Source organism: Gallus gallus, chromosome 6 (assembly GCF_016699485.2).
Source record: "Gallus gallus isolate bGalGal1 chromosome 6, bGalGal1.mat.broiler.GRCg7b, whole genome shotgun sequence".
NCBI lineage: Eukaryota > Metazoa > Chordata > Aves > Galliformes > Phasianidae > Gallus > Gallus gallus.
Genome location: NC_052537.1, coordinates 4,613,766 through 4,637,714, shown reverse-complemented (window position 1 = coordinate 4,637,714; position 23,949 = coordinate 4,613,766).

The window sequence follows — 23,949 nt, the reverse complement described above, 5'->3', positions numbered from 1 at the left end:
GAGTAATTTCATAATCTTTTTATGACAAAAATCTAAGCTGTGGTTATCTCTGTAATGGAGCTGTTTTCATATCATTTCTTCTGCTCAGTCTATAAAGCTAGCTCTTTGTTTTCCCTTGTATAATGTGATAGTTTTATGCTAGATGATAAGTGCACCCTTGGGCTTTTAATGAAATTAAGGTTTTACAGTGACTTGTACTCCAAAAATAGCATATTAACTCCAACTTTGGTGCTAAACACTTGAATGGAGGAAGAAATGCTACCTGTTTTTAGGGAGGCCATTAACATTCCTGTGATGAGTTCAGAAGCTGAGTGCTGCCATTCACTTTTCAGTTCCGTAGGGATCAAATCCTTGATTCTCAAGCAGCTTTTTACGAACCGACATACTTCTCTGTGCCCACAGACCCCTTGTGTGGGTGGGCAGGCAGTGCCCTGCAAGGCCCGGGCTGGCTGAGGCTCATTTCCTGCCCTGCTCTGCAGGTTGTGCTCATGATAGGAAGGCACATTTCATGTGTGGCAGGGGCACAACCCGTGTGTTGTAGTGGTTTCCTGGAGCATGCACGCACGCAGGAATTTATAATACATTACCACAGTATGTGATTATATGATTAGGTGTGTATTTGCAATGTAACATATTTCCTGTATTTTATAGGAGGCAAGTGACAGGATAAAATACAGCTGTGGAAGATTTTTCGATAGCTTAATTATCTTGAAATATTTTTCCTTGGAGTCCTTTAATTTTGCAACTGTAATGATGAACAGAATGGTTTACCCATGTATTTTTCTATTCTTTTAGCTGTCAGAAATGATCCAAGCTTTCTCTTTATGGTTGTACGCTTCCCTCTTCAGTGAAAGGAACACAATACTTATTTACAGCAGTGGTCTGTTACAGAACTTCTTGTACTCCATCTGTATTTTAGCCTAAACTCTAAAGTAACCTTAAAGTACCCAGGCTTAAATTCAGATGAATATGTAAAGTTCCAGGATGTTAAAGGATTATCTATCTTTAAGTAATCAGTTTGTCCTTCCATAGTATTTTACTGCATTCTTTTCCTTTCTCTGTTCTATATTATGGGTTGTATGAACTTTACATTAATTTGTAAATGATAGAAATGGCAACAACAGTAATAAAACTTTTTAAAATTATCTGGAAATGGCAACCCTTATACATGGTTTTGAAGTCAGTACTCTTGGTTGTTCTGACAAACAAATGAACAAACCAACAAAAACCATGAAACACAGCACGAAGCATGAATCTTCCAGAATCAGTTTACATTACTTTTTTTAACATTTCTTTTTTTCCTTCTTTTTATTTCAATGGGTTCTAGCTTAAAATCTGTTATCTAAGAGCTAGAGCTATTGGGAAATTATGGGATTTATGCAGTTATAAATCCCATAATGCTGCACTGCTGTTCTGAAACATGGAAGCGTTATCAGTTAAGACAGGGTTGGAATTACATGCCTCTGGTCACCAAAAGCAATCCTGTATCTTTTTCAGCATTTTATGAATTCAACTCTGACAATTTTGGTAAAGAAAAGAAAATGTGTGTTATGTTTTGTTATGGTAGATGATGAGGTATACACTTAGAGGAAAGAAAGTGATTCATGTTGATATGAGTGGAGAAAAAACAATAGTGTTAGGAAATGAGAAGACAAAAAGAAATGATAAATGTGTAGAAGAAAGGAAGAGGAAGACAAAAATGTCCTTTCTAAAATTACTTTAAACATTTCTTGCTATGAATTAGGCAATATTACTTCTTTAGGGGATAAATGTAACTGTAACAAAATCTTTAGGATGTCTTGATATTTTATTGCTTTTATCATAGAGTCGTGGAATGGCTTGGGTTGGAAGGAACCTCGGAGCTCCTCTAGTTCCAAACCCCTCTCAAGGGCATGGTTGCAAACCTCTAAATCAGACACTAGATTAGTTCATTATCACTCAAGTAACACATTGGTAAAATGAAATTAAAAGCTTTGATGTTCCAGGATATAAATCATAAAATTAATTCTCATTCTTTGAAGCAATAGGCAACTGAACAAAAGGTTTCATGGCTTATAATTGAAGAGGCCTAGGGGAGTTACCTCTGCAAGTATTAGTGCACAAGTTCAGCACAGACATAGACCAACGTTATCTTGTGGAAAAAGAGAAGCTATTACTGTAGAGTACTGTTTAAGAAATGTGTTCTCAACACTGATTAGGTATTTCAAATAGTCATTCTGTTCTTCTTTGTTGCCTTTCAAGGATATGAATCTCTGGTGTCTAGATGAGAAGATTATTTTCTGAGAACTAGAACTATATAATAGAATTCAGTGAAGTTGGCTGTAGGTGAAGAGTTTTTTTTCTGCCTTCCATTTGAAAAGTGCTTAGGATTTGAAGGTAAAGTAGGTACTGATGGTGAGAAATGATGCCTTTGGGGTACTGAAAGGAAGCTGGGAACACAATGAGCATGGCTATAGCATGGAGATTTTGCCAGTACCAGTGGCAATAGTCCTTGGAAGAAAGGAAATCCAGCATTATCCAAAAACCTGAGAGGAGGTGGATGATTTTTGACCTGTGTGATGTATTTTCCCTACCACTCATCTCTATAACTTCAGCCTCCTTCTCACAGCTTCAGTATAAAATGAGACTCTTAAGCTCTGTCACTTCAGCAGATATTACTGAGATTTTAAACATCCAGCTTGAGAAGCACTGGGCTGCTTCAGGTGACCAGAAAAAGTTGTCATGGTTCGCTTCTATTTGTCACCCTCGAAACCTCACTAACGCTCCCTTATTATATCAGGCTTTTGAGTTGAAACTTGATCTTCATGAAAAATGTCTTTTTACTATTTTAAGCTTTTCCACTGGTTGAAGTTTTCCAAAGGTCTAGTTTAAATTTAAATTGAATTGATTGGCTGGGAGAAAAGTGTCATATGTTCTCTTCTAATGGGAAAGATATCTACCTCCTCTATTTTGGGGAGGCATGAAGAACAAAATGTAAGAAAAGTTAATCAATACATATTCATATTCATAAAAGTACTAGGGTTGTGGCTTTTGTTTGTTTGTTTTGTTGTGTTTTTTTTTTTTATTTCCTTCTCAAATATCTGTTAAATTTTACCCTTTGTAAAAGAGATGAGCAAGAAAATGTCTATGGATAAGGACAGCATATGCATCAAGTCTGATTTCAGGGCTCACACGCATCTTGAGCTACGACTTTGTCTAGAGAAACTTTCATCCACTGCAACAAAGAGATCCTTTCTTGTGTTTCCTTCCCTTATTCACATATGCTAAGACATAGAAAGAGCAGCCATGTGCTGCAACTTCAGTTTACTTTAGCTATGTCTGTACCACATTAAATATGATCGTTAGAATAATAATTTGATATTTTTATTTTTTTCCAGAATACTAAAAAATAGCATAAACAAGAACAACAAAAGGAGTAATTGTTCTAATTTGAAATCAAATACTGTGCACTACATATACTGTCAAATTCTAAATTAGCCATTTGTTTTCTTAGTTCCAACTGAATATTGTCCATGAATTTTGTATTACAACATTTTCTAGCAAAAGAAAGTGATTAAAAATATATTGTCAAAGTGTCTTGTATTTAAAGAAATCCCTTTTTAAAAATAATTTAGGGGAGAGACAGATGTAACAGAGATCTTTGAGATTATATTGCAGTTCAGTTATTCATATAAATTAATTTGAAGTGACAGAAAACATTATTTAAACTGGTAACCTGTAAGAACAAACCTCTGCATAGAAGGAAAACGATGTGTGAATAGAAGTCCTAACTTGATCTTCAGTTTAAGAAAAAAAAAATTACTCATGAAAATTGTTTCTGTGCTGTACAGCAAAATAAAAGTTCAGTTTGTAAGATCTCACAAGTTTCATTGTTTTGGAATTTCTTTCCTTTCCGGTGACAAATCAGAAGTCTCACAAAATGTTAAAGTTTCAAAATTCAGTACAGATTTCTGCTACCTTTTTTGGCAGCCAATCAATAAAGGTTGTATAGAAATGAGTAAAGAACACATTCCTTTTAGACAAATTTTGAAGATAAGCACAGTCATTAAGAGTTGTACTGCTGCAGTACAGGCTTAGAATTCTTAGGCTTCGTATTCTGATTATTTTTATGTATCTATTCTGGGCAAAGCTGTCTGTGTCTGTTCAAAGTAATGTGTTTGAATATTAGTATTTTAATAAGAAGCAATTAAAATAAGTATGCAGCACATTCACAAGCGTATGCACCCAAAAGCTTATTTCTCTCCCGGTATTCTGAGTTATGCATTACATGATAGGCAACACAGTATTTGAAAAGCTTTTAGTTCAGAATTAGTTAGAATGTTCATATCTCAATGAAAATGAAATTAGGATGTAATTTGGGGAGCCTTTAAAACTGAAGATAGAGCTTGGAATTTTGTATTGTGTTATTGAAGTACATTACAAGACAATTCCTTTAATTTTGATACCATTGCAGAGAAGCACTTTCTGGCTGTTAGAAAGTACTACGTATCATGGACAAATAAATATGTAGTGTTGAGATTAGTCTCTCCTTTGAGAAGCTGGCATTCTCTCAGCCACCTTCTACTGAGCTAACAGTATTGACAAAATTCGAAGACTCAGCTATGTTTGGTTGTAACCGGGGATTGAACTAGATGATCATTGTGGTCCTTTTCAACCCAGGCCATTCTATGATTCTACGATCTAAATTTTTTAGCTTCAAGTAAAAACCCAGGAAATGCCCTGACAGTTGCAGAAGACAGAAGGATGCAGTTTTCTCATATCCTTCCTCCCACTACTGGCTTTCCCAGTCAGTTGCCAGGTACAAGTTTCAAGGTACAAGCCTTGAAAATTTCAGTTGAAAAACAATTTTTTTGTGTGTGTGAGTGGAATTATGTATTTCTCAGTGTTCTCAATATCCACCATCTAAAATTGTTTTGTTTTTGTTTTTGTTTTTTTTCCAATGTGTCCCAGAAATCCTACAGGCCTAAGCACAGTGTCTGTGTACTGTTTGTGGGATCTTAGGGAATGCTAGGCAGAATTGCTGTACCACAGTTTGTGCATTCTAAATGCAGGATGTCAAAAGAAGAAAGCTCATTTTAATTTTCAACAATTCCCACCTAATGTCTATTTGATATATTAAATTGTTGATTAAACAATTTGATACTTCTATTAGCAAGCCTGTTTTCCTAATATTTTGCTCTCCGGGAGTCACTTCTTCTGCCTTGATGTCTGTTGATTAGAATATAACGTTCCCCTGCTGTGTCATCTTAGAGGACAGTAAACTCAGCCAGTCACTTCTGACTATCTTCAGCTCCCGAATTGTTTTCATTTACTTGTTGATTTAATGCCCTTCTTTCATACCTTTTTCATTCCTTATTGTCTCATTGGGCTCAATTCCTTGTTATTAACTGTTGCCACATAAAAAAAAAAAAAAGTTTGTGAAAATTTCTATGTTCAGTCAGTCTAGCTTTTATAAAAAGTACAAGTCTTAGTTACTTCTACTCGAATGATCTTGAAGTATTGGGGAACTAGTTAGGTAGCATAAGATAGCGCAGCACTGAGTGTAGAAATACACTCCTCTCTATAACAAGTCAAGAAATATTTGAAAGTCCAGTTCAGTTCTCATCATGCTTCAGTCCAATCTCACTGTATCATTAAGTATTGGTTTACATCCTTCAATTCATATAGTCTTGAAAAGGTAAATGTTTAATGGAGAAATACAAACTGGTAGTAGTATTTGCCTATGAGTATATAATAAAAATTAATGTACTTTTGGCTTGATAGTATTTGTCTTTGCTCTCTATTCTTTCTTTCTCATTCACAGTACTTCAGATCATAGTTCCAGTTTCTAGATATTTGATATAATACATAAATATATATATAAAAGTAAAATATTGATATGGTATATAAATACTATATCAAATTGCTAGAGCAACTGGCATAAGTCAATAACAGCGTCTAAAAATAAATAAAAATAACTAAAACAACAAGGCGGTATACAAATTTCAGTCTCAAAATGAAGAGACTTGAGTGCTTGTTTAATATTTAACAAGCCAGTTTGATGATCTTATAAAGCTGACCTAGAACAGCCTATTCATAAAAAGTTGTCATTAATAATGAATTAATCCTGGAAAGAAATAATAATAAGGAAAAATAACTAAGATCACAAAAAAAAAAAAAGGAGAATAGAGGTTCTGGCTTGCATATGACCTGTACGATCTACTATCAGCAGTTCCATTAAATTTAATAAATATTCTTGTGGTGTAAAGTACTCGTTGTTTTAAGTATGCATGACTAAGGTTTAAAAGTAGTTCTAAAGACTCTTGTGTCACAGAATAGCATTAGCAGTTAAAGGTCCTCAGTATGAAAGTGTGACTTGCATGCATTACACTCAACAAACATTTTTTGTCTGCTTGACTTAAATGGAAGTGCCTAAGGTCACCATCCAAACCAGTATCTTAGGTACAGGAAGAAGCAACATTCATTCATATCAAGGGTTTTGAAATCTGTACAGAAAGTGAAAGAGATAAAAAAAAAAAAAAAAAAAAAAAAAAAAAAATGTTGGGGTGTAGTGTATTCATTTCTTGGTGATAGCAGCAGATCACTATTAAGAACAGGAAGAAGAGCTTTATTTTTTTTTCCACTGTTCTTTTAAATTAAACAATAAAAATAAGAAAAATAAGAGAGGGTTGAATATAGTATGTTCTCTCATGGAAAAAGTGAACAACTTTTAACTTTCACTCATCAAAATGCATTCAGACACCAAAACATAATCATGGTCATTTGCTAGAATCTTCATTCAATAAGATTTTTTCATGGTGTTTTTTGATTTCGGTATGTTTAGTAAAACTACGTTTGCTCCTTCTGATGTCATAATCTGCTCCTATTTAGCTTCTTAATTGGTCTTCAAACCGCTGAAAGTTCCTAGAGTGTACTAGAACAAAGCAAGTTCAACACCAGTTTGGAGATAAACACTGTAGTCATTTACTCAATTAAACTGAGAATCGTTTCATTGAAATACTTGGTATACATTATATAAACAGCTGAAGCATTTGGCCCTTTATGTTTGTCTGGCAGTTGAATATTTTGTAGAACTGACTGGAGAACTTTTGGTATGAGGAGGACAAACTTTGCGGTGTATTCCTGGAGACAAGTATATAGAAATCAGGACTTATATTCTGTGGGATATTTGCCCATTTCTTGTTCAGAATATATTGCATATTCAGATTCATATTTAATGTATGTTTTATAATTTGTATCAGTGTCTGAAAAACTGTCAAAGAAAAATATTTGGAAAGTAGTTTCAAGTATAATTTTAACAAAAGGACATCATAGTATTTGTACACAAACCTGTTCACCACTCTTTTTCTTTACCGATTTTGTGATAGAATAGTGATAAACAGAAAATGGTAGCATTCTGTATGTCTTCACGTCATTAAATAGAATAGATCTTAGCTACATTTTTTTCCCTCCGAGTAGCGTTCAGTAATAACATACTCTTTTTATAGGATGCTCATCAAACTCAAATCAGAGGTCACGTATCATCTGTTTCTTCACTCCTTAGAAATCGGTAATCTGACTTCACAGCCTCTGTGACTATTAGAGGATTCAATGAAAAATGCAGAATTACTGTAAGGCATGTCTCTTCTTGTTTCTGATCATTTCTGGTATATTGTAGATGTAACTGTTGTTTGTAGCACCAGTCCTAGTGCTGTTAATACTGCAGTGGAAATGAAATACTTCATCCCTAGAGGTATCCGATGAATTATCAAGTAAACATACAGAAAGACTGGAAGTAGAGGTTGAAATTTAAATGGGGATATTTGATCATTTTGGTTTACGTAGTCATTTCAGCACATACAGTTCTACATCTCAGGATACCTATAACGCAAATCAATATTGTGATATTGTGTAACTGCATAAATTTTGCTTTATGAACTTAGGATGTGTTAACAGGAAGGCAGTTTTAGAAGATATTAAAGCTGTACGGTTTTACTTACCAGTGCCTAGAAAAGAAAATAGAAGTTGCATGAACAATTGAAAAACACAAAATCTTAAAGATTTGATGTTGGGAAATAACAGCAACTTTGATCACATTTCAGATTTATTTTGGGCTGTTAATTCCTAGACTTTTTTTTTTTTTTTTTGCTTAAGTTTTCCATCAGAATTTACACCTGCATTTGTTTTTTAAACAGAAATAATTATTCTACATCTTGACAATTATTCAGTGTTCTATTTCTTTGCTGAGCACATCACCAAAGCCCTCTTTCAGCTTTGGAAGGTGTTCTTTTCACTTTAATGAGAGGAGAAAAATGCAATATCATCACCGTATAAGCATACTCAGTTAGAAGATGTAGCTGAAGAGAATACTGTTTTCTGTATAAGTATAGTTATTTCAGAAGGCAGGTAAGTATTTCTCTCTCTTACTTCTCTCTGAGAAAGAAGAAAGAAGACAGAAAACTACTAGAAAAGTGCAGATATCTCCAAGCAAAAGGGATAGTAAGTGTACAACTTAGAATGTAGTGGTTTTGTTAGTTTTTGGAAGATGGCTGTCTCTTGAACTTCATTGTTTGTTACTGCAATAGGCATGTGCTGATATTTAGGGAGAAGTTTGATGCTGTATAAGATCTCTTGAAGCATATCTTATTCGTGTCGAATTTTGCTATCATGCTCATTTATGGACTGTTTCTTTAGTAAATGAGCTAAGAACCCTTCTGAGAGGCAAAAGAAACCAAAACAAGTAAGAACAAAACTAAGAGCATTTTCATGGCCGCTGATTTGTTTTTATCACCTGAGGTGAGGATGCTTCAAAGGAAATGAAAAGGGAACTAGAAGCCTTTCAATTTTTCTGGTAACCTTGGACATCCTTAACAACAAAGAGCTATATAACATAAACTGCGTGTGTTTGCAATCGCCCATACTTCTTGACAGCACTGGTATTAATACTTATATTCAAGGACTTCTGTCTAACACAATACCATGGGCTGGCGGTGGTGCTTGACTTCTTTTTCTTTTCCACTTTTTCTGGACTGAGATGTGTGCTGGATGATCTCAGCAAGACAGCAGAATTAATTGATGTGGTTTTCTGTGAGACATTCTCAGCAGACCAGGAGTAGAGCGGACCTGATAATTCAGTCACTGCAATCCCCTAAAGACAGTGAGTATAGATACAGTTGCTGCTGAATTCTGGTAGTACAGAGAAATGCAAACAAAAACTGAAAGATATCCAAATACTTTTTTTTTAATCTTCTTCTCCTTCCTCAAGAAAATCACTGTCAGTGTCACCCTTTTCCTCTCAGAGGAGATCATGAAGATGGATTCATTTAGAATCTCTTCAGCATACAGTAGACTAGACTTGTTGCAATAATACATAATTGTTTTGATCAAGAAGAACAGAGCGGATTAAAAAAAAGCCCAACAAAATACAATGAATGTATTCTGAATTGATGTTGTTGCAAGATATGGTGAAGTTTAGCTTTGCTGGGGAACTGTTAGGTCACAACTTGAACTGGTGATTGAGCACCTGGTGAAGGGTTATGGCTGCCCGGGGAGCACAGGCAAATTGTTTGCACCTGTGCTCCCCATTTGACCAGAAGGGGTAAACCCACAGTGGAGGGACCCTGGTCCCATATAAAGGCCACTATCTGTAACATAATCATCTTTTGGTCCTCAGCTGCTTTCTAAGAAAATAGCCAAGGGTCTTCTTCACTGATAGGGTGAGTCTGGTGCTTCTTTTTGTATATGACTATTGGCTTACCCACAAGTACTTTGCCTAGCATCCTGAAGGACGTTTCTGAAGAAATTTTGCTTCTTTGTGAACAGTATCTGCCTTTTGCAGCAGAGTTATCTGGGGACAAATTACTTAATGCTTCTTTAGAATGCTCATGGTGCATCTTATATTTGTATTAGTGTTGGGGTTTGAACCTTAGAAAATATTTGATCTTCTCAGTAACCTTTTTTTCTTGCTACAAAACAACTGTTTTCTGCAAGTACAGTAGGAAGTTTTTGTTTGTTTGTTTGTTTTTTGTTAAAATAATCTCCCTTTCATATTTTTTTTTTTTACCACAAAGGAATTTTTTCTCAAATGAGTACAATCTTTGATGTCAGGAGCTACATTTTCCTAGTAATGGTAACCTAGAAGCTAGGCTTCTGGTAACCTAGAAGCCTAAACTAGCGTACCAGACTTCAATTGGAAACAGTAGAAAAAACCCTGAAAATGATTCAGATTATTTCAGATAAAATATTAAGCTTGTTCTTGGTTTTTACTGGCACCAATAAATCAGTCTTCATTTTAAAAAAGTAAAATGCTAGAACAGTTCAGATAGCAGGCTTCCTGGTGTCATAAACATTGTGATCTAATGTTATCTTAGGAATTGAAAGCCATCAGGGAAGCAAATAAATTAAATAAAAGCATCAGTCTCATATTGATGCATTTCAGAGAGACTTTCAGTACAAATTCAAGGTTTCTTTTCCCAGAAGACATCTCTGTACCATGTTATGTAGTTTCAGTGCACGCAGAGGTTAAATACAGTTACTACAACCTGTATGTTATGTTGAAAACATACAAACAAAAAAATCATGAAGTTCTCTCTGCTTGTTTACTGAAAAAGTTACTTGAAAATTGTACATGTGAGATTATGTTCAGTGTATTACAGTACTTCTCAAGCTGCTACTAGGTAATTCGTAAGTGGTAAGGTGTCACCTACTTGTTATTTTTAATGATTCTGTGTTATACTTCTGGTTTTATTCTGTACTCTAGATTTTGTCTTGGCATTGGTAACATCTATGAATTTTATAACACCAGTGATTTTGACTGCCTGCTTTCAATACTGAAGGTTTTAGAGGAATAAAGGGTCAGTCCCTCTTCAGCTGATACTAGGGAAGCCTTGCATCGTGTGATACTGTAAAATATAGAGCAGGATTTGTATGTAACATAACACAGATTTTCCAGTGTGAAACAGTCTATGTCTTAAACAGCGCAGCTGAAAACTGAAGGTATGCCATTTCTTAAATGTATTTGAGAGTAGTGATGTTCTGACCTGAGTATTTTATTGTTAGATATTGCTCTTTTGGTTGGTTAGTCATGAGAATTTTCAGTGGTGATATATATCATTCGTAGATATCATAGAATCATAGAATTCCTAAGGTTGGAAAAGACCCACAGGATCAACCAGTCCAACCATTTGCCCATCACCAATGGTTCTCGCTGAACCATGCCCCTCAACACAACATCCCAATGCTCTTCGAACACCACCAGGCTCGGTGACTCCACCACCTCTTTGGGCAGCCCATTCCAGTGCCTGACCACCCTTTCAGAGAAGTAGTATTTCCTAACGTCCAGCCTGAACCTTCCCTGGCGCAGCTTGAAGCCATTCCCTCTAGTCCTATCACTTGTGACATGAGAGAAGAGGCTGACCCCCAGCTCACTACAACCTCCCTGCAGGTAGTTAGAGAGAGCAATAAGGTCTCCCCTGAGCCTGCTCTTCTCTAGACTAAGCAATCCCAGCTCCTTCAGCCGCTCTTCATAAGGCCTGTACTCCAGACCCCTCACCAGCTTTGTTGCCCTCCTCTGGACACGCTCCAGGGCCTCGATGTCTTTCTTTCAGGGAGGGGCCCAAAACTGGACACAGTACTCGAGGTGCGGTCTCTCCAGTGCTGAGTACAGCGGGGACAATTACATCCCTGTTCCTGCTGGCCACACTATTTCTGATACAAACCTGGATGCCATTGGCCTTCTTGGCCACCTGGGCACACTGCTGGCTCATGTTCAGTCTAGCGTCAATCAACACCCCCAGGTCCATTTCCTCTACACAGTCTTCCAGCCACTCTGCCCCAAGCCTGTCGTGTTGCCTGGGGTTATTGTGGCCAAAGTGCAGGACCCGGCATTTGGTCTTGTTGAATCCCGTCCCAGTGGCTTCAGCCCAGCTATCCAGCCTGTCCAGATCCCTCTGTAGGGCCTCGCTACCCTCAGGCAGATCAACACTTCCAGCCAGCTTGGTGTCACCTGCAAACTCACTGAGGGTGCACTCAATGCCCTCATCCAGGTCATCAGTAAAGATATTAAAGAGGACAGGCCCCAGCACCGACCCCTGGGGAACACCACTCATGACTGGTCACCAGCTGGATCTCCATTCACCGTCACTCTCTGGGCCCAGCCCTCCAGCCAGTTCCTTACCCAGCCAAGAGTGTACCTGTCCAAGCCACAGACTGCCAGCTTCTGCAGGAGAATACTGTGGGAGACAGTGTCAAAGGCTTTGCTGAAGTCTAGGTAGACTCCATCAACAGCCTTTCCCTCATCCACCAGATGGGTCACTAGATCATAGAAGGAGATCGGGTTGGTCAAGCAGGACCTGCCCTTCATGAACCCATGCTGGCTAGGCCTGATCCCCGGGTTGTCCTGCACGTGCCACGTGATCTCCCTCAAGACAATCTGTCCCATAATCTTCCCTGGCACCGAGGTCAGGCTACCAGGCCTGTAGTTCCCCAGATCCTCCCTGCAGCCCTTCTTGTAGATGGGATTCACACTGGCAAGCCTCCAGTCTTCTGGGACCTCACCCGTCAACAAGGAGCGCTGATAGATGGTGGAAGGAGGCTCGGCTGTCAGCTCCGCCAGTTCCCTCAGCACTCTCGAGTGAATCTCATCCGGTCCCATGGACTTGTGGCAATCCAGTTGGAGCAGGAGGTCTCTGACTGTTTCCTCCTGAAACTATGCGCAAGAACTGCCTCCAGTTGACATAATGGGAACTGGTGTGTTTTCAAATCTTCTGTAGTAACAGTTAAGTTTGTTGTCAGAAAAACAGGGATTCTGAAGCAGCATTAATAGTAACTTAAAAGGAGAATCTTCACGGATTACGTTCTGGAGAGTCTCTGCCAGATTTCCATATCTGTGAGATTGATCAATGATGGATTGAGAGAGCTGCAAAGAAAAGGATGTAAGTCTCAATTCATAAAAAGAATTTTCTGTAGGTAGGCACCCAGTGAAAAAACTCAGTTAGAATGCTGATCAACCTCGCAGTCATCCTGCAACAGAGTTTCTGATTTGTGGGTTGTAAAACCATGCAAGAAAGGTGATATAAGGCTGATGGAAGTCTAAAATTTAAGTTTTAGGTGAAAGGGAAAAATCCTTTATTTTTTTGTGTTGATAATCAAGGCTTTAGCTGGCATCTGTGAGCAGTGTGTCAGGTGTGCTCTCTTGTTGCACTGCTAAGTGTGCATGCTCTTACTGATAGCAGTATTAAACTCAAGCTCAAGTCATATTTCATGCAAGTAACATGGTAGACATATAAACTGAGAGCACCGATGTGAATCTTAATTGAAATGTGCTGGCAAAGCAGGGCAACACTTCAGAAGTTGCTTAAAATAAAAAGTTCGAATCAAAACCTGGCAATAACTCATGGCAGAAACTTATTTGTGCTTCAGTCTACTCAGCTGGCTTTAAACTTGTTTAGCTATTCAGGGCATTTTCTTTGAATGTTACTTATGCTTTTGTTGGTCCTCTTCTTCTAGTGCTTTGTGCCGTACCACCAATGCTCATCTCTGATAGCATAGGCTGCCGTAATAAAATAGCAGACATTACTTTTGGAGCAGCCCTTGTACATGTGATTCTTCTGCTCTTTGCGCTTATTTATTAGTTGTCGACAGCTATTTAGAAACATAAACCACATGTAGATGAGTTTCTAAAAAACACTGTGCCTAGTAATAATTTTTGTAAAGTTGAGCGTAAATGCCTTGAACTTGGATTGTGCTGGTAGTATGAAGGTATAAACATGTACTCATAAATATACTAAGATCATTGTTGGAGCATGGAATACATAAAACCAGTGTTTTTTTCCACTGGGAATAATGAAAGGAGAAAAATGAATTAATTTAGAGTAAGTATCAGTTGAATGATATTAACTACTTATTCCTAGAACTTGGAATTTGATAACCTACTTAGTTAAGTAAATGGGAAATGTCCTGTACGGTTCTTTCAGTGGGAATGATTTTAATATTTTAAGTTCAAATTGTGTGATGTGTGTCAACTGACCCACAATTTTTTCTTCTTGCTTGTAATATGGATGCATAGCTTAAAGCTGCATTTTGATCTGTTATCATGAGGTATTACATACCAGCGGAACAGTGCTACATCTATTATTACATTTCTAAATAGGAAAATTAGGGCTAAATAGTCATAGTATCCTGTTGCCTTTAGAAGCATCCTTAAAATACTTCTTGTACAAGCTGTATTTTTTGCTTTAAACTGCTGCATATATGTGTAAACAATACAGATCTATTTCACTGTTAGAGCACAGGAGATCAACAGCAGACTTTGACCATTTTGCATGAACTATATCTTGCTCTATCTACAGATCCAAACACTTGTATTTTGAAGTTTAATGGCAGTGAAAAGCATGTACACAAAAAAAAAATAAGAAGTTTGTGTGGAGTGATATCAGTTTCTATGCAGAAAACTGCCTGAAGGAGTAGTCTGTGGGAGAAAACAAACATTAGGAGTGGACCACATTTGATAAAAAAGAATGTTAGTGGCTTCCATGTCATTTCAGAATGATAATTACTGTAGGAATATGATCTTGATTATTGTTCCTGCAGCATTCTAAGCTAACAAGTTGTCTGTGATCTTATGTATTATCTCATTTAGTAAGATTTTAATTGCCTCTACTAATTTTACTGTAATTCTAGCAACAGCGAAAGTACGCCATAGTTTGAGAAGGATTTCTTTTTACTTGATATCTGAAGTACACTTACATAGGAAAAACATTATAGAAAATTTTATACATATTTTTAGTGTCTATTAACTGATGATCAATGCAGGAAATCTGAGGCATCTTCACATGGGAGGATAACTGAGGAGACTAACAGAACATCTTCAAAGCTGAATTTGGGACAGTTTCTGGATATCTTAATATAGCTTTTGACATGTCAACAGAACATGGAGTTAAGGGTGGTTTGATAACAGCTCGTCAGTGATCGTCTGTTTAGACATTGTTAGTCTGCATTGCCTCTGCAGTAATGATTTGCAGTCTCTCTTTCACTGAGGAGTGAACAATTTTAATTTAACTTGTACTTGCTGCAGGGTAAGAGAACATGCAAACTGAATTACCATGGAGCTTTCAAGCGTTCAGTAACCAAGACCTTACAAATTATTTTTCTATAATTTCAAAATAAGCTTGTTAAGTGAGGCCTAATCAGAACTAGTTAAAGACTGGTTACAAACAACAGTTTAATTTTCTGTGGATCTTTATGTCATGCTATAAAATGCAAGCAGTTTCAGGCATGATTTCAGAAAATTATGTTGAGGTTTATATAAAAGATTGATACAGCAATAAATATTTAGCAACAGTGTGTGTATATGTATGGATTAAGAAAGCTTAAAGCGATAAGGTATTTTGTCTACTGAATCTGTTAAATAACAATCAGTGACTATCATTACAATAGTACTTTTGTAGAAAAGCAAACAACAATGTGCCAAGAAAGAAAATAAAACAATTTGCTGATAGGTTTTTTTTCCTCCTTCAAAGTGAACATCTGTTTCTTCCCACAGATTTCTAGGTAATACCGTACCATGTACAATAGCACAGGCTTCATGCATGTTCTTAGATAAAAAAACGCTACCACTGTAATTTTGGAGAAATCTGTTGATAACTTGCCTTTCAAACTAGAAAGCAAAATCTACTAGTCATTTTTAGGAAGCTTCAGTGTTGTTTTCAAATGAAGCTCTGCTGTTTTGTTTTGTGGGTTTTTTTTTTTGTTTGTTTGTTTGTTTTTTACAGTATCACTACAGTTTTTGAGCAGTTCCCCTCTTTAAGTTAGATAATGTTCACGACGTACTAAAGCTTTTATCTACTTTGAGAACTCTTTGGTTTCACAAATCATTACTAAAAAGTAAAACTGTTCAGACTAAAATAAGTACGTGTAAAGTTGAACTAGTTGACTACTAATTCAACACATTGTTCCTGCAGTGTGTGTAAATATTTGGCTCTTAGTGTCTTATTAGGCATGTTAACATTTATTGTAACTTTACTACTGATATCAAGTAAAACCACCAATTGCTCATACTTGAAAGGGTAGGGACTGACAGATTGTGACACTTTTTTGTAAGTGTGACTTTGGGTTGGCTGCTTAGCTATTATGAGAGCACAGTTAAAATCAGGGAGAGGAAAAAAAGGACTCAGAAGGTGAAAGTACTGCAGAAAAAAACTGTGTGTGACAAGGTAATTGAGAAGAAATCATAACATAAAGGTAAGATTGAAATTATGAAACATGGTGGGGAAAAAAAATAGATGTGATGACTGGATAGATAGTGACTGGGAACAACGAGGAAAATAGGTGGTGTAAGACTTGAACTGCATATATAATTTAAAAAAGATAAATAATTGACACAAAACAGATGCAACCGTATAGCTGACAGAACCCTTGAATATTCTTGCTAATTAGGCTATATTAAAAAAAAAAAAATCAGCAAGCCATGTTTGCAAGCAAACATTTAATCAAATTTTTGGCAAAAAAAAAAAAAAAATCTCCAACTTTTTGTTGGGTGATTCTTATATTTAGTAGTTTTTTGGAACTTGTAAATGCTGCCATTCTCTCTCACTTCTACAAGATATGGTTCCATCAATTTTTCAGGAGTTGTGCTCCTTGTTAACAATGCAAATCATGTTAAGCTTATTCAGTTCAAGTGGTTATTCAGGAGAGGTCTTCTAAAACAAACTAACATCTATACTGGTAAAATGACAGATGGCTCTGATGTGGGACCTTCATGTTTGTATGGAAAGGAACTGGTGGGACAGAACATTCAGCAATTTTTGATCTTAATACAAACTACAAACTTGTACAACAGGAAACATATCTGTCCATAGTGACCCTCTGACAAGTGGATGTGTGGGGATCTACTTAATTTCACAACTGTTTGGACAAAACTGGTGTGACTATCTCACACTGATGTATGTTTTTTCTTTTTTTTTTAACATAGGAATGGCACTCATTTATAATTAAAAAAGCTTTTTCTTTGTGCCGTTGTACGCAATAGTTTTTGGTTATCTTACAAGAATTTGTGTACGCTTCAATTTTTGAATTGTAAAATTCTGTGATTATACATTTGTGATAAAGGTGGGGACACAAAATAGGGTAACACACAATTTTAATCTCCATAGCATCTTATGTTTCTGTTTTTTCTATTCAATACTACTTTTATACATTTCTACCATGACTCTTCTGTTTATTCTCTCGCATTATGTGATCTCCATCTATGACCATTCCTGGCACATCAATTTAAGATGGGGGCAGAATTACTTCTCAGAAAACCCTGCTAATATTCATGTTATAAGGATACAGCACCAGTGGTAACAAACCAGGGAATGAGAAAATGCACCAAGTCCGCAAAAGGTTGTCAAGTTGATGTGTACCTGATAAACAATACCTTACTTAAAAGATTTAGCTTTTACATGTGATTTGAAGGAAATTCAGGTTGCTCTGAGCACTTAAGTATATGTTGGTGCATGCTCTACATGCCATTGTCTTCTTGGTTGCCATTAAGCATCTTTCGGTAAACATCTAGTAAAGCAAGAAGATATGCTTATACTTAAGTGTTATTGTATAAGCACAGTGTTATTTGTGATTTAACCTATAATTTTTCTCTATTTTTTCTTTCAATATAGTGCTGGATAAAAAGTCTTAAAAACTAAAAACTTTAGTAAAAATCAGAATGTATTATGTGTGACAGATTTTTTTGAAGATGCAGCATCCATTTTATAAATTCACAGAGCTTCAAAAGGTTTCAGACCTGGGGATTAAATATAGCTTGTTGAGTTTATTAATAATAATTGCTATATATCAGAATGTATTGAAGTGAGGAGCAGAGAGTATATTAAACATGTAAATAAGCTGAATCTGCTAATGCAGTGGGATTTTCTGTGAAAAAGTGTACTCAGTCTCAGTTTTGCAAATGCTCGTTACAAAATATTTATATCAAAACCAATCCGTGTGCTTTACCTTATCATGATTGTCTTTTACTTAGTTTGGTAACAAGATTTTAATAGTATCTCTAAAAATACATTTAAAAAGTAATTATTCAAACCATTCAATTTCAGGAACCTGTCTCAGGATAATTGAATAATTCACTACTAAATACTTCATCTAACTCTGCCGCTACATAAATCTCCAAATATTTCAATCCCTTTAGGCTCCAGTGCAGTTGGAAATTACTTATTGTACTGTAGCAGAATACATAATTCAATGGCACATCACCAGTTTGTGGGTTTTTCTGTCCATTTGACTTTTCACATTTACTATATTTGCAAGCAAAACACCTTGAAACCCAGGAAGACTCGAGAAATGTGAGTAACATATTACTTAAAAGTACTAGATATGCAATCAATATTAATACTACTTTTTATCTTGTTTGAAGATTTCTCTGCTTAAATATGATCAGATTGATTCAAAATAAGATTAAACAACACAGTGAGCCACAGATTCTAAGTTAGTGTAATTCTTACCCCCTTGAAAGACATGAATATGAGCTTGTGGATGAGTTTGAAAACAAATCTTCAATTCAAGCTGTGTCTCCAAGATACTGCAAAGCGAAGGGTCTTGCAGGGATAAAGAAAGCGGAGTGTCTCTCTGGGGGAATTATGTCTTTCACATTTTTATCTGTTTTGTGCTCACTATAAGGTAATAACCAGTTTCTCTGCAAACTGCAGTTTATTTCAGGTTCATGGAGGACAGTATTTTGAGTTGTATTTCCCTATGTTCCTCTCCTTTCTTTGTTCTACTGTATTGTGTTCTGAAGCACTTGTAGATGAAACGTAATTCAATTATTTTAATGCAATTTGAACATGTCTGTGTAAGCAGAATTTACTAATACAGCAGCAAGGAAGCCTGCACCAAAAGAAAGAGTTTCCTCAGGCTTGATTGAACATACTCATGTCAAAGTTTGGATAACTAGGATGCTAATCAGAGAAAAATACGCACGTTTATTGAAATGGACTTTGTAAAATCAAATCAGAAGCATTTGACGTGGTAGAACCATTAACTCTCTTACATGACAGACTTTTATATCTTCTTTTTGGAGGAGAAACAAACAAACAAACAAAACATTTCATTTACGCAGAGCAGAAAGTGCAGAAATGTTTGGTCATTACTGACCTCTAAGAGGCAAAACTGAAATAGAAGTTCATGAGATTACCTTTTCCACATCTTGCTCGAGAGTCCACAGGACTAAAAGTGTGTCTAATTATTAATCTGTCTATAACAGTGCCTCTCATTCCCAAGTCAAGTCACTGGATAAGTAGTAAGTTAGCCCTGCTGTCTGTAAGCTACAGGAACACTTTTTTGACAAGAAGATGGATATGCTGTAGGAGGCAGTAGCTGTGTTGGCAGTAAGAAAGAATTATTTGAAATAGCTACTGCTGGGAATACTTAGAGAATCAAAATCAAATGTTTAAAACGTAAAAATAAAGATCACTGATGGAATCAGGAAAGGTTAGGAAGATCCAGACAGAAGCAATATATGTTAATGGGATTTCTTCTTGAGGATGAAGTCAACTTAAGGGAGCCCAGCAATAAATATAGTAGTTCTTGCAGTGCTTGTATGCTGAAACTTGGGAAACAACCATCATTGCTTTTGTTAGAAATTTGATAATCATGAGTTGAAAACAAATGCAGGACAGACACTGTAATGTAGACAGAAGCTATAAAATAATATTGTATGCTTGGGTTAGCTTACTCGCCTATTGTATCTCTCTATAAGTTGCAGGAGCACGGTTAGAGGCAGTGAGACTACTAGGAGTGTCTTCTGCAAAATAACAACAATTACTGAGGACTCTACATTGTTCTTCCAATCTCTCTGATCAGTTTTTTTTAAGCTGTACATGTTAGACTGCTGAATAATCTCCCTTGTGTCCCTTTGATATGTTGCGAGGGTTTATGCTTTGAGTTAGGTTCTAGATTTCTGTTACCTGAGCCTACCCTTCCACACCACAAGAGCAAAATGGATAGATATATATAAGATGTATATAATGTCAAGGTAAACCTATGGATCTGTGCTAAATCTTTGCTGCTAAATATAAGAAAGCGGGAAGGATGAGGAATGTAACGTTTGTACACCCATCTGTTTAATAGGTGGACTATTGACCGTGATATTTTTTCTTGGTCTTGCTGGAGTCTTGTTGCATGACCTTGTGTGAGCTGCTTTATGATTCTGTGTCTCAGCTTCCCCATCAGTCAAATGACACTTGTAAAACAATCTGAGGTGCTGTGGTAGATGATGTCATAAGAATTAATAATTCTCTGTTCAGTGAGAGTAAGAAGCATATAAAGTGTGATGGTAAATGCTGTGCTGAAATAGCATGTGTGTGAAAATAGTTGTACACAGTAGGAGAGATAATTGATAGAGTGTTTGTGTTTATTATGTTTATACATATATGAGAGCAGGAGTTTATTTTATAACTTTAAATGTGTATTTTCAGATGGCTTGAAATTCTAGATTCCTAAAAGCAGTGTTTACTGGAAGCTTTACTCCCTGAAATATATATATTTTTTGGTTGGTTAAACAGTTTCCTGGAAAAGAGCTAGTTAATTCAGTCAAGTTATCACTTTATTATGGGACTGTCACAACTTGCTCTTTTGCTTAGGGTATGAATGGAATCAGAAGTTCTCTGTGCTGTTTGTTCAGATGCTGAAGCATTATTTCCTTTTGCTTATATTTATTCATGTCATACTTTTTATTATCATTATTATACTTCCTCCAATATTTCTGTAATTTTGATGTAAAATTATTTGACAGATGTAATTTGTAATGAAATCCTGGGGGTCCTGGACTTCTGTGAATGTCTACTTAATTTGGGTATCCTGTGGATTTTTATTCTCAGTATATAGCTGTAGGCTGATAGTGATTCGTCTTTTGCTCTTAACATTCCTAAATTCAAATTCTGATAGACATATTAAATCTTACTTTAAAAGGGTGTATCATGAGTTTGTATTTCCCTTGAGAATATTTTTATGGAATGCCGTCAGAAATTCCTTGTTGAAATAGCTGCTGCCAACACTTGGCTTCTGCATGCATGCATTCTGTTGGTTTTGACAAAAAGAACTTTCTCTCTTACTTGGCTGAAAGTTGCTGATATGAAAATTATCGTTGTAAGTTTGACTTCTTAAAGACTTACGAAGTGACCTATTTGTGGATCTGGAACCTGAGATGATAACTGGCTTCCTTTTGCTAAGATATTTCCATTCACTACCAAAATGGTAACTGAAGAAGCCACTTTGTAACAGCATTAATGAATTAGGGTTGCACTTGCTGTCAGTTTTAGGTAGTCTTTTGTGAATTCTGTTTTGTACTAACAATTTTCTTAAAATGTGGTTTTAACTTGTTTTTAATGATGTTTTGTTTCTGCTGATTTGCTGCACTTATAGCATCTCAAACTGCCTACTTGCTTTCTGAAGTAATTTGGAAGTCAATTTCTCTTAGAAAATAATTACTGTATAGATGAGCATAACATTATTTAGAATTAGTAGAAGTAGAAGAACATAAACAGAAATAGAGAGTAGTAGTTAATTGTGGGCCTGTATTATTTCTCAGTGTTCAAAAGATAAAGTCACAAGCCTAGCAGCAAATGCTTTGGGTGTTTTCAAATCATTCTCACGTAATATTGTGTCCGATCCTGGATATTGCAACCAAACAGAGAAAAGTTCCTTACGTCCTGAAAACACCTCCTCAGATGATTTCTCACAGTTCTGTTGCCTTTTCTACATCTTAATTGGATATATCAATGCCTTATAAAATGCAAATACCATCTATTTTTCTCAGTCTATTAGTCTGAAAATTCAGAAGTTCAAGAAGCACTGTAAGTACTCTGTGAAACGCTCTATAATTTAAGAAAACCCTTATGCCTCCTGTATTAATTTCCACCTCTATTTCTCAACATATTAGTGGAAAACTATTAACTTGTGGACGTTCTGATTGCTGTACTGATCAAAAAGGGAGGAGTGTTTTCTGAAGTGTCTTTGAAGAATAATGACAGCAGATGAATGATGAAGCAACTGAATAACTTCAAACAGAATTATGCGAGGACTGCTCTGAAATCAATGCCTCCTATTTTATTATCTTGGCTCACAATGTCAGAGGAGGATGCTGGTTCTATGGCAGTAGGGTTTGAACCTTCACACTACTATTCTGCTACGTTTTGTTGCTATGCAAACGATGGCAGCAGAGGGGCAGTCTGATAGAATGGCATCTGACATGGGAGTGCTTATGAAGCAAAGGTGTGGAACTGCATTCCTTCATGCAGGACAAAATAGCAGCCATTGACATTCACCAATGCTTGCTGAACACTGATGGAGACTTAACAGTGGATGCAAGCACAGTGATGCAGTGGGTGTTGCATTTCATCAGTGACTATGACAGTAATGCGAAAGACAAGCTATGTTATGGAAGACAGTGCAGATTTTTATGAGCTCAGCATGCAGGTTCTTGTTCGGGGCTGATGAAAATGGATAGCTAATGGTGATGACTATGCTGAGAGACTATGTTTTGTAGCTGAGAATTTGCTCTCTTGAATAGTGTTATTGTGCTCTTTGTATCTATTGTAGTTTCCATGGAAATAAAAGGAAGGCATTACATACAGATATAATATGATGCTGATCTTTCTATTTATGAATGGTCAACTTCTTGTTGAGGACTGCATGCTCTCAAGTGTATCTTTGATGTTTGGGTCCAGACTACAGTCATGGATCTAGATGCACAGTGCAAGTGAACTAATTCACAAAGAAAACTCTTGAAAAGTTTAAAGTTCCTTTTGTGACTGTGATGACTAAAATAGAGATTCCAAGTTCATCTCGTGTCTCATTTTTTAATCTTGAGTTGAATATGTATTTATCCAAGTTACCGTGTAGCAGTAGTATGAGATACTATTTTGAATTTATATTAGATATTACAATAACAATTGGTATATGATTTCATAGAATTTAATGCATGTGTATTTACTGCTAAAGATTTGTTAGAGTTTGATGTTTCAATGAAAGCTGCATCATTTCCAGAGGGAGAATATATAGTAGATTGTGTGCATATGATATGTTTTTAGTTGCTATAGTTTTAGTCTATAAAACAAGAGTCGGTGTTTCTTTCTGCTGAGATACTGTTGGTTATAGGATTTATAGGATTTTTTCTGATATTAGAGTTTAATGAATTAGCAGAAAAAAAACCAAAATGTGTTTTACTAGTGGGAAAGCAGTACTATTGAACAGGCAAGTTATTTTTTGTCATTCTGTTACTTATGCTGGTCAGAAATGTTATGGGATGTAACTACAGAGTTGCCTAGCAACAATGAATAAAATATTGTGTCTTTTTAATGTTATCTTTTGAATCAGAGATCTCTTGTGATGTTTGCATGTGAAAAATAATATTGCATATATTGAAAATAATGAGGGCAAAGGAATCATAACTGTTTTGACCAGAGGTGTCCATGACACAGATTTATCAAATGCCTGAAGATTAATTATTCATGATTTCAGAGGGAGGTGTTTTGTTTTGGTTTTTTTTTGTTTGTTTTGTTTTGTGGGGGAGGGGGTTATTTATTTCTGAGATTTAACAAAATATAACTTAGCCTTTCTACTTTTAGTTTTCTTGGGAAATAATGGCACAAAAATGCTTTCATCTCCTGCATTCTGTAATGACCTTGGTAGTACTGATATGCTAATGTATTCAAATGAGACATTATGTTTCAAAACCCACTAGCAGAGATTAAAAAATGCCAATATACTAAAAATAGAAATATGTTTGGAATGGTGGATATAAATTTAACTATGTTCACTAACCTAGCAGTCAGATTCTGAAAATAAAGGTTTTGTCAAAGGCCAGCAGCTGTAAGAGAATGTTGTTGCCTCAGAGCTTTCAGCAATACCTTCCCTGATTTCTTTAGTAGAGTAGTGCTGGGTGGGCTTTGTTGTAAAACAGGAGGAGCCTGAGTCATGTTAGCC